Raw genomic sequence first — 11,173 nt, 5'->3', positions numbered from 1 at the left:
TCTCCTTTTCATTTCATATAAGCTGAGAAGAACAACCCTTCCAGAAGGGGAGGTATTGCCGAATGACTATCTATCTGTGTGATAGAAGCCTAGTAGGATACCATCTATTGTTTAATTGCTTGTCAAGTACTAAAGGTTGGCCACCTTCTGTACTAACTATGCAATGTAACAAGTGTTCATGATCATAGTGATCTCTCAATAAATTTTTTTACTTCTATATGAAGGACCAAGCTTTCGAAGATGGAGGCAGCTAGAGATGAAGTGGTACCAAGTATGGTGGTATTCCAATTCTAACGCGTTCGTGATACTAAGGTTGACGCGATTATTAAAAGGTTATAGAATGCTAATGAGCAAAAGTGTAATCAGTATAAAATTTGGTACGGAAGATAGTAACGATTATAGACTGGAAAAGAGTGGGTATTGAGAATCCAAAGTTGTAGATCTAGATAAGATAATGAGAGTCTGTACAATAGACTTGAAAGAAATTTGGAATGATCACTTAACGCGGATTGAGTTTTCTTACGATAATCGATCGTATGTCAGTATCGAGGTATCGCCTTTTGAGATCCTTGAGGGAAGACAATGTCGATCTCCCTTATGTTAGGATGAAGTTGTAGAGCGCAAGATGCTTGGACTCGCAGTAGTCCAAAGGACCAAGGATATAATAGATCTAATCAGAGGACGGCTGGTAGTAGCCCAAGATGGACATAAGAAGTATGTTGATTTGACACGAAAGGACAAAGAATAGGAAGTAGGGGACCTAGTGCTGTTATAGGTATTCCCTAGGAAAGGATGGATGTGGTTCAGAAAGAAAGGAAAGCTAAGCCCATGAATTGTTGGACCCTTGGATATATTAAGTCGTATTGGGAAGTTAACATATGAGCTAGCCTTACCCCGAACCTTAACAAGTTCATAACGTGTTCCATGTATCAATGTTAAGGAAGTGTAAGAGGATGACATGAGAAAGATGACATAGGCATGGTGACATAAGCATGAAAAATGTTACGAGCTTCATTTTGATATGAGGTTTGCTCGAATCCGATGCACGGTTTAGGATAAATGATCGTTTTAAGTAATGGCGTTTCGCGAATGAACCATTACCCCTTGCCTTACTTTGAAACCTTGGTTAAGGCCCTTAAATGACTAAATGGAGTATAAAACAATTATGTAAAGTGGACTAGGCAGTTGGTAGGGTATTCGCAAAAGCGTCGCCTTAAAATTCGTAACGGTTAATTTATTAAAAATGGTGGAGCCGAGGGTACTCGAACGACTTATGTGATTTGTTAAGCGTAGAAATGACCATAAGCAAATGTTAGGGTTCAATTGGTTAAAGTCTAGTTTCTTAAGCGACCGTGGTTTAATTCTGGCTTATGTTGTTGTTCATAGGTTACCGGACCCACTCTAAGCTTAAGTCTACCCCGGAGCACTCAGGCAAGTTTTCTACCCGTTATACTGTTATTGTGATGTAAATATATGTATATGCATTATCTTGTGATAAGTGCATGATTGTTATTAGAAAATTTTGCGATATATTGGAGCATGATGATATGGTATATATGCATGTCTGTTTCGTAATCTTGATATCTAATTGTTGATTCAAATGCTTATAAGTTGCATAATACCTATGCTAGAGATAAGCAGTAGTTGCGTATGCCCTTAGTATAGGGGACTCAAAGGTGAACATTTTTCTAAACCGGGAGTCGATGTTCCCGAGTATAATATATATTTTTTCATATATATATATGGATATATTTTTCAAAACCATTAATCGAATAAGGTTTATTCGATAACTTTATTTTATTTAATGAATATTATTAGTTGAATATTCATTCGAAGACTTATGACTCCGTTTATTTTATTTATTGAATATTATTTTGAATATTCATTTGAGGACTTATGACTCCGCTTATTTATTAAATAATATTCTTTATTTTATTAAAGAATAGTGTTTCGATAATTAAACTTATTTTCGATTATTCAAATAAAGATCTTACTTTCTATATCTTTGGTTATTCGTTATTCATTTCAAGTATGAGTTTTTTTTAAACTTCTACTTCAATTATTTTTATAAAGATTATCCTTTATGGGAATATTATTTAATAATAATATTCAAATATTTTCTAATATATCGGGACTGATTTATTTCATTAAATCAGCATTACTCCAAATATTCTTAAAAATGTTTTCGAGTCTTCAAAATGATTTTTAAAAGTTAGAGCGGATCCCAAAACTCATTTTGATATTTAAGATCTTCCTTTCGAAGGGGATTTAAATACTCACTCAAAACCTGAGGGATCCGGCTCAGTGGTATATTTTACATTCGCAACGAGGTTGCTGTTTTGAGAAAAAATATTGATTACTTGCCCATTGTTCGGGAAGTAAGTTCATCTATTTGAGTCGGCATAAGCAACATGGGCTCAGTGGGCGTCCATGAAAGTGTAAGTGGCTCAGTGGGAGTCCATCAAATGCGTAAGTGGCTGAGTGGCAGTCTAGCATAAGGTCCTATTACGGCCAGGGTGATGACCAGTGGGGAATTCGTCCATCTACTAGTAGAAAAGGTTACTTATTGGTATCTTTGCCTGATCAGCAAGATATCAGGTTTATGCCAAGGTTTTCTCCTTTCCAAAATTCATTGGATATTGCAACTCTGTTTATAATTTTCATAACAGAGGTTTTCAAGGAGTGTATGAAATGTATATATATATAGGTATATATATATATCGGGACTTAATAAAGTATCTCGTAACTTCATTTCTTTCAAATGATATTTCAAAGATTGAATCTATTTAAGTCTTATCTTGTAGTCTCATCAGTGTGATGAACTTTTGAAACTAATTATAACTTGAACGGTGGTAGTTCAAGTAGTATTCGGAAAAGATATAAGTATATTGGAGTATCTTGTAAATTCATCTTTTGAACTTATATCTAGTAAATGATTATCTTATGCATGTCAAAGATTTTCAGAAAAATTTTGAGACAAGGTTAGATATATGAGATCACCTTGCAACGATATTTTTATACAATTATAAACTGGAACTCTGTGTATATTATACATGTCAGAAGATTTCAAAGATTGTGAAAAGTATATATGTATGTATATACTGAATATTTTGCGACTTGGTTGCTTTAAGATATCAACTTGGTTCATTTCTTCTTAACCAAGACTTTCTTGAGTACTATAAGAATGCTCATATATTGTAAATTACTATACATACTATTTTGGTGGGCTTGTTGCTCACCCTTGCTTTCTTCTTTCATCACATAACATCAGATAGACAAGATGAACAGGACCAAGCTCCCAATTCGCGAGCGGATAGGAAATGTTCCGCAGTTTCCTATAGGCATTGATGTCGCTGTAGCTGAGGTAAGAACTACCAATAGGCTAGGCTTTCAACTTTTGATGTACCAGACTTATGTATCTTTATGAATTGTAATAATGGCAAATAAATGTAAATTTATTCAGAAACCCTTTTAAGGTGTTATGGCATATAATTGTGGAATAAAATGACTCATGTTATTTTTGGATATTCATCTCTGAGACTATAACTTGTGGTGTGCATGTTTATTGTGGGGTCTCAGTATGAAGTAATTGATTTTTTATTAAGATTGGGTGTTATTAAGGGAAATGGAACTCGTGACAACCCGGATCTCCGACCCCGGATTTGGGGTGTTACAGAAGCTGTTGGTCAGGTCAATTGTATTTTTCAAGGATCTTACTGATTCGACACTTAAAAGAAGAATTGCCAAGATTTACAGAAATGGTAAATAAATCTGTGTGGTGGCTGGATACCCTCAATTTGTAGAAGCTAAAAAGGAAGAGAAGGAAAGAATTAGGTAAGAAAAGAAGCAAGTTGTCTTAGATGCTAAGAAGCTCAAACAAAAGAAGGAGCAAGATGCTATCTTGGCCAAACTTCAAGCTGTAAAGACTACAACTGAGATTTCTACACAACCATCTGTAATTGCTTAACCTCAAGATCAGAAAGTGCAAGATGAACCACAACAGAAAAGAAGATTCAGATACAAGCTCCACTCCAAAAGAAAATTGGACTTCAGTGATGAGGAAATAGAAGACTACATTCCCAAAAAGTCTACAACTTTAACCCAAACATCAAAACCCTCAATGGTATTTGAAGAATTCAAGGTGGTGGATCCAACAAGGAATATTCATGGTGAGCCTATTGTTAGATATATTTGAGATGTCATGTCTAATATATTTCATGTAACGCCCTCCAGACCCGGGGTATAAGCCTGGGGGTTACTAGCTAATCACCAAACTTGTACAATCTGATTAACAAATAATAAAGAAATAAATCTAAACCCCTTTTACACTAACCATGATCTTTTTAGGTTGAAGTATGAAAACAAGAACCACTAACTACTTTATTACAAACCAAATTCAAAATCTTACAAACTCTCTTTATTACAACCCATTGTCTAACCAGTTTTAAACTAAGTTCATCTTTTATTCAAATACACACACTAACTATCTACCCTCCACTTATTCGGGCAACTCAAAGCTTTCTTCCTGGATTGGGATCAACACCTTGGGTATGAGAGGATCCCGAGGCTTGATCCGCTTCTTTACCACTCGAGTCCTGATGGGTTTCATATTCCTTCTTAACTGAAAATAATAAGGTGAATAACAACAAAAAGGGTGAGCCAAAAATTGCTCAACAAATCCGCAAAATATAAACAATGTTTAAGAAATTTAAATGAAACAGTAACCTGGGTATATCTCCAAAAATATAGCCCCACGAGAATAGAAAGAAGGCCATTACTGGCGAGTATAAGTGAACTAAACTAGACACAAGTTTGCATCTATACCCTGCTGATCAGCCAGGATACAGTGCAGATCTATATCCCAGTATATAGATCCCATCGGGCACCCAGGCACTACGGCCCATCTCAAAGATCCGGTTATGTCCCGGTCCTTAGGATTAAGTAAACTTAATCCCCAAAGTATCACTATCCAGTCCATGGAATAGCAATCGGAACAATCGGTATGCTTTGATATATTCTAATTACCAGAATACATCAATATTTGTGAGTAATAATAGGAATATGAACAATGAATTCTAATGAAAAGGAGAAATCAAGAATTGAAATGAAATATGAACAAGAGAATCAAAAGAGTGCAAGTGTGATAAGAATCTGAAGAAATATCACTATTCTGAAAATAGAATAGGGGAAAAACTTGCCTTTTGCGCGACTCACTGCAAATATGTCACCTTCGTCTATCACCGACCCAACCTGCCTTGATGGCTTAGCTTCTGTTAGATAAATAGACTGGTTTAGTCATTTCGTACTTCAATTGCGTCTTGCACCGATTTCACATTATTCCTATTGTCTACCCATGCGCTTATGACTGACTCGTATATTACATATTAGCAAGTAAAACTCGATTAACCACATAATACACATAAGCATATAAGCACATAATCATTTTTATAGTTAAAAATAATATTTAGAATCAAAATCGACTTCCTGATCACTCAACTGATCATTATCTGACACGTTTCCTATTTTTTAGAATTTTTCGAACTCGTCTCGGCACGCGAATCGACTGATAATCAAACAAATAACAAAGTCAACTAATTTCTAGAAGAAAATTAGGTCTTAATATTATTTTTGATGAAAATAATTCATTTTTCTGAGTCAAAGGGCTTTCGTTTCGCTCGAATCGGACTAATAGTCTAATTAATATCAATTAAATACAGATAGTTCAATTTAATATTCAACATAAATAATTATTACTAATTTTTAAACCCTAAAATAATTTTTAAACCCTAAAATAATTTTTAAACCCTAAAATAATTTTTAAATCATTATTTAAGAAAAAAAATCAGAATTAAAAAAATGATTTTTCTTTAATTTTTGGAATTAAAATGAATTTATTATGATTTATTGAAAATTATTTGATTAATTATCAAAATAATTAATCATTTTTAAATAATTAATAAATAATTAATAATTGAGAAAATTAATTAATTCTGATTTTTAGAAAATACTTCAGGATTATTTATAATATAAATTAATTAATTAAATAATTAATTAACTAATTTATAAAATAAATAAAACTAATTTTTATAATTAATAAAAATAAAAATAAAAATAAAAAAATTAATCCAAAAACACTTGTCAGAAAATGAATTCTCACAATAACGGATCAAAGGCGGGTTGAAATTGGGTCAGAAACCAGGTTCCCAAGAAAATTTCGGGTCGGGATGAACACACCGGAAAATTCCCAGATTCCGGTGGGTTCCCCGGACTCCGGCAAACTTGATTCAGGCCAAAATCAGTACCGTTTGTACTGATTTTTACAGGGTTTCAACTCAAAACAACTTCCCCAATCTGATTCAGGACAAAACAAAGCACAAACATCACGGAATCACAGAATCGTACATAAAATCCAACGTTCTATAGTGCAAACTGAAGCCAAGAACACATACAATCGAAGCCCTAACATCTTAATAACCAAATATTCACAGAAATTACAGAGTTGTGATTTGAAAATCGAACATAAAACCTAATAATCGTGAATCACTATCCAGACATCGTTCATTCAATTAAATACCATCGATCGACTGTAAATCATCTAATAAAGCTATATCAATCATCAAAACATCATAATAACCCTAGAATCAAAAAGTTCTAATTCGAGTATAAACCCTAGAAATCGAAAATCAAAAACTACGAATCAAAACATAAAATTGATACTAAAATTGGAAAAAACAGATCAAGACCTTCAATTTCAGTACTTGAATTACACGATTTGATGAAAAAATCAGCTGGAAATCCTTGATTGATTCTTCGACCCGACTTGTTCTACCCGACCCGGTTTGCAGAGAATTTTGATTAATTTCTGATTTTAAATTAATAATTATAGTTAATTAAATAAATATTAGGCTATTTATAGTAGTAAAATTAATACTCCTAAATAAAATCAAGGCCCTAATTCTACACTTTTTAAAATTAATAAGCCCCTAATTTTATAATTTTTGAGTATTAAAATTCAATTTATAAATATTTTATATATGCAATATATATGCCAAAATTTCCCAAAAATTGTGAATAATGTAAAAATATAAAGAAATGGTATAAATAAAAGTCTTATAATTTTATAAAAATAAAAATGTGATTTTTGTGGGGGTTTTAACACCCAATGGGGTCGGGAAAGTCATTTTTCACAAAACGAGAAAATTTATAAAATACCTAGATGTTCAGAATAATGCAATGGTAAAAGCCTGTTAGATATATTTGTGATGTCATGTCTAATAATGATTTGTGTTTAGTTTTCAGATCTTGACTAACAGAACAAATCAGGACTTAACTGGAAATCAGTACTTATACTGAACTCAGAACTTAGATATCAGAACTTAAGTTATCAGAACTTAAGATATCAGAAGATATTCATCAGGAGATAATATCAGGATTTAAGAAGACTTTCAGATAAGGAAGGCAGTTGATTGAAGGAAAGAAGATTAAGACAAACACAAGAAGAGATATGCATGGAGAAGAATTCTATGAAGAATAGAATACTTAGAGGAAAAGATAACTAATTGATATATTTTAGGATGCAGACTTATATTCGATATCAATTAGAGGTTATCTTGTAACTGTGTGGTACATAAACACAGCATAGGGTTTACACTAGATGTGTTATTGTAATCGAGAATATTATTCATTGTAACCCTAGCAGCTCTCGTGATATTTGTTCATCGCTGAGAGAGAACGGTTCCATTGCAATACTGTTTTATTAATAAGATTATTTTGTGTTTCATACTTGTGTTCTTAATTCGATTTGATACTAGTATACACTGTATTCAACCCCCTTCTACAGTGTGTGTGACCTAACAAGTGGTATCAGAGCTAATCTGTTAACATATATACAGTAAAGATCCAAAACAATCATGTCTGAAGAAGAACAAACTCCAACCAAGCCCACCAAAACTGAAGAAACTCCAAAGACTCAAATCCATAGTCGATATGAGACTATTAGGGTTCCCATGGTGAGATCTTCTGAGTATTCCATATGGAAAGTGAGGATGACTATTGTAACACCCTCAAATCCGGGGTCGGGGATCCGGGTTGTCACGAGTTCCATTTCCCTTAATAACACCCAATCTTAATAATTAATCAACTATTCTGTACTGTGACCCCACCATAAACACACACACCACAAGTTATAGTCTCAGAGATGAATATCCAAAAATAATCACAAGTCGTTTTATTCCACAATTATATGCCAATACACCTTAAAAGGGTTTCTGAATAAATTTACATTTCTTTGCCATTATTACAATTCATAAATATACATAAATCTGGTTCATCAATAGTTGAAAACCTAGCTTATTGGTAGCTCCTACCTCAGCTACGGCGGCATCAACGCTTCCAGAAAACTGCGGAACATTTTCTAACCGCCCCCTCTGGCGTATGTTGAGCTCTTTCTACGTAAAAATGTACTAGAGCTCCTATGGTTTGTGAATCTCGCACTTCTCTCCATACAAGTAGTGCCTCTAATATTTAGGGCAAAACTATTGCCACGAGCCCAAGCTCATGGGTGGGGATATCGAATTTTATATTCCTTAATTGTCTTGACGCGGACGCGATTATCTTGCTGTGCTGTATGAGAAGCACCCTAATTCCTTATGCGAAGCGTCACTTACAAATCAAAAAATCTCTCTTTTTTTCCATCCGGCAACGCCAACATAGGGGCCGTCACAACCTTTGCTTCAGTTCTTAAAAGCTGTTCTCACATTTCTCTGTCTATTCGAACTTCTCAGTCTTATGAGTAAGCCGCGTTAAAGGGGGCTATTATCTTTACAAACTTGAACGAACCTCCGGTAGTGACAGGCCAATCCTACCTCTGGTAGTTTCCCTAACCATGGTCATCAATTCCTCAATGGTCCTTTATTCACTCTTGTCAGGATCCTCAATGGGATCCTGATAAGTGGCATTTTATACCACTTAGAACGTCTTAAAATGGCTTAAATTGGTGTCTTGAAATCAAGTATTTTGTGTATTTGATGCGTTTTTCTAGTGTTTATGCATTTCAGGGTATTAGTTGCATTTCGGGGGAGGAATCATCAAGAATAAGCCTTGGCATGTGTTCACCATTGCGAGAGGAAAGGAACGGGCAGATTACGGCGAAGAAACGGAGCAAACTTGGATTTTTCCAGTGGAGGCCTGCGCGCCCGCGCAGCTATGCTGAGCGGCCGCGCAGCAACCTGCGCGCCCGCGTAGCTATGCTGAGCGGCCGCTCAGGGTCGGGAATTTTGCTGAATTATTTTAGACTTCTACTTCTGTTTGGCTTCCAACTTCTATGTAATCTGAGTTTTATGGGACTATTATATAAGTAGATTTGAGACATTTTCACAAAAAAAGAAGAAGAAGAAGATTGTGTTTTACGCAAGAAGCGAAGGAGATAAGGAAGAAGACCGATTTAGCACACCGTAACGAAGAGGAAGCATATTTTCTTGTGATTCCTGTTTCGTTGTAACGTTGGATGCTAGTTTTCTTGCTTTGACTTATTTACTCTTGTGACGTACTCTGTTTTAATATAATTAGTTTAGTTATTATTTTCTTGTGTTTGTTTATCATGATTTCATATGAACCCATGATGGCGATAAGTTCTATTATGGGCTAATCGTGATCATGGGGTTGTAACGGATTTATTATGGAATTCTTTAGTTAATTGTTTAATACTTTAGTGTGTGATGATTTCTTGATATCTAGTATTGGTTGTGCGTATTCGTCTTATGTGCGTCGCGAACATATAAGATAGGGTGTTAATCTCTTGTGAAGCGACGGTGGATCTTGAGATTTAGAACTTGCCATGCTAGCATAGGTTCATGTACGTTGTGCATGATTAGTGGGTAACTCTAACAGTTTTATTTGCCCTATGTAATCAAAAAAGGAATAACTTGTGCTTAAATCGTTGTGTTGTCAATTTCTGTAGACATATAGGAACTCAACATAATTGATGACTATTCAACTTCTATCTTAATTGTGGATGCTTGGTAGAATGGTATTAGTACAATGAAAGTTGGCTTTTATCAGTTTCGTGTTATTCGATTAATATCATCACTGTCACATGCTAAAGGTAATAACAATGGCTATAGAAGGAAGTAATAATGAAGTTGTGATCTCATGAGTGTTTTATTATTGATAAGTTGAAGTGTTAGTTAAGTGGTTAATTAAGTAGTTAATTATAGTTAATATTTAATCAACAATTTTAAGTGTTATTATCTTAACATTGAGAAGTAATCATACATTGGTGAGTGAGTTTAATTAGACAATAATTTAGTCTGAGTCTCTGAGGGAACGAACTAGAAAATATTTTATATTACTTGCGAACGCGTATACTTGCGTAAATATTAGCGCGTGTTTTCGCCCTAACAAGTTTTTGGCGCCGCTGCCGGGGACTCGGCGTATTTGTTTAGTTTATGTACTTACCATCATTGGTCATTAGGACTCAGTGATTAGGACGTAGTAGTTACTTATTTTTTCTGGTTGTGTTTCAGGTACTTTAGCAAGCGTTTATGCAAACTCGTTCTCGGGCTCGCAAGAGGACTTTAGATACAGCTGAGGAGACAGACGAAGTTCTTGATATTCCGGAGAAGTTAGATTTTGAGGATTCGGATTCAGGAACTGAGCAGAAAGAACCAGTAAACATGGGAGATCGTATTGTTCAAGCTGATCCAGCTCTTATGGATTTTTCTCAGCCTAAAATTGATGACATTCAGTCAAGCATCCTTCATCCGTCTATTCAAGCTAACACCTTTGAAATCAAGCCGGGCACTATTCAGATGGTGCAGAATTCTGTTTCTTTTGGAGGAGCGGCAACTGAAGACCCCAACATGCACATAAGGAATTTTGTCGAGATCTGCAGCACTTTTAAGTATAATGGCGTGACTGATGAGGCTATCAAGTTGAGGCTTTTCCCATTCTCACTAAGGGACAAGGCTAAAGACTGGTTACATTCTGAACCAGCTGGGTCCATCACTACGTGGCAAGATCTTGCGCAAAAGTTTCTGGTGAAGTTTTATCCGATGGCAAAGACTGCTGCTATGAGGAGTGCTCTTACTCAGTTTGCGCAGCGACCTACAGAATCTATGTGCGAGGCTTGGGAACGCTACAAGGAAATGTTGAGAAAATGTCCACATCATGGAAT

General features: G+C 34.9%; 1 non-coding gene across 1 annotated transcript; it reads right to left on the bottom strand.

The window, feature by feature from the left end:
- Positions 1–11,066: 11,066 nt before the first annotated feature.
- Positions 11,067–11,173, bottom strand: LOC141709951 (small nucleolar RNA R71). The gene has a single exon (XR_012570500.1). It is a non-coding gene; the product is annotated as a small nucleolar RNA R71 (small nucleolar RNA).

This window comes from Apium graveolens, chromosome 2, assembly GCF_009905375.1.
Source record: "Apium graveolens cultivar Ventura chromosome 2, ASM990537v1, whole genome shotgun sequence".
In the NCBI taxonomy this organism is placed as follows: Eukaryota; Viridiplantae; Streptophyta; class Magnoliopsida; order Apiales; family Apiaceae; genus Apium; species Apium graveolens.
This window is presented reverse-complemented; position numbering and strand designations above follow the sequence as displayed.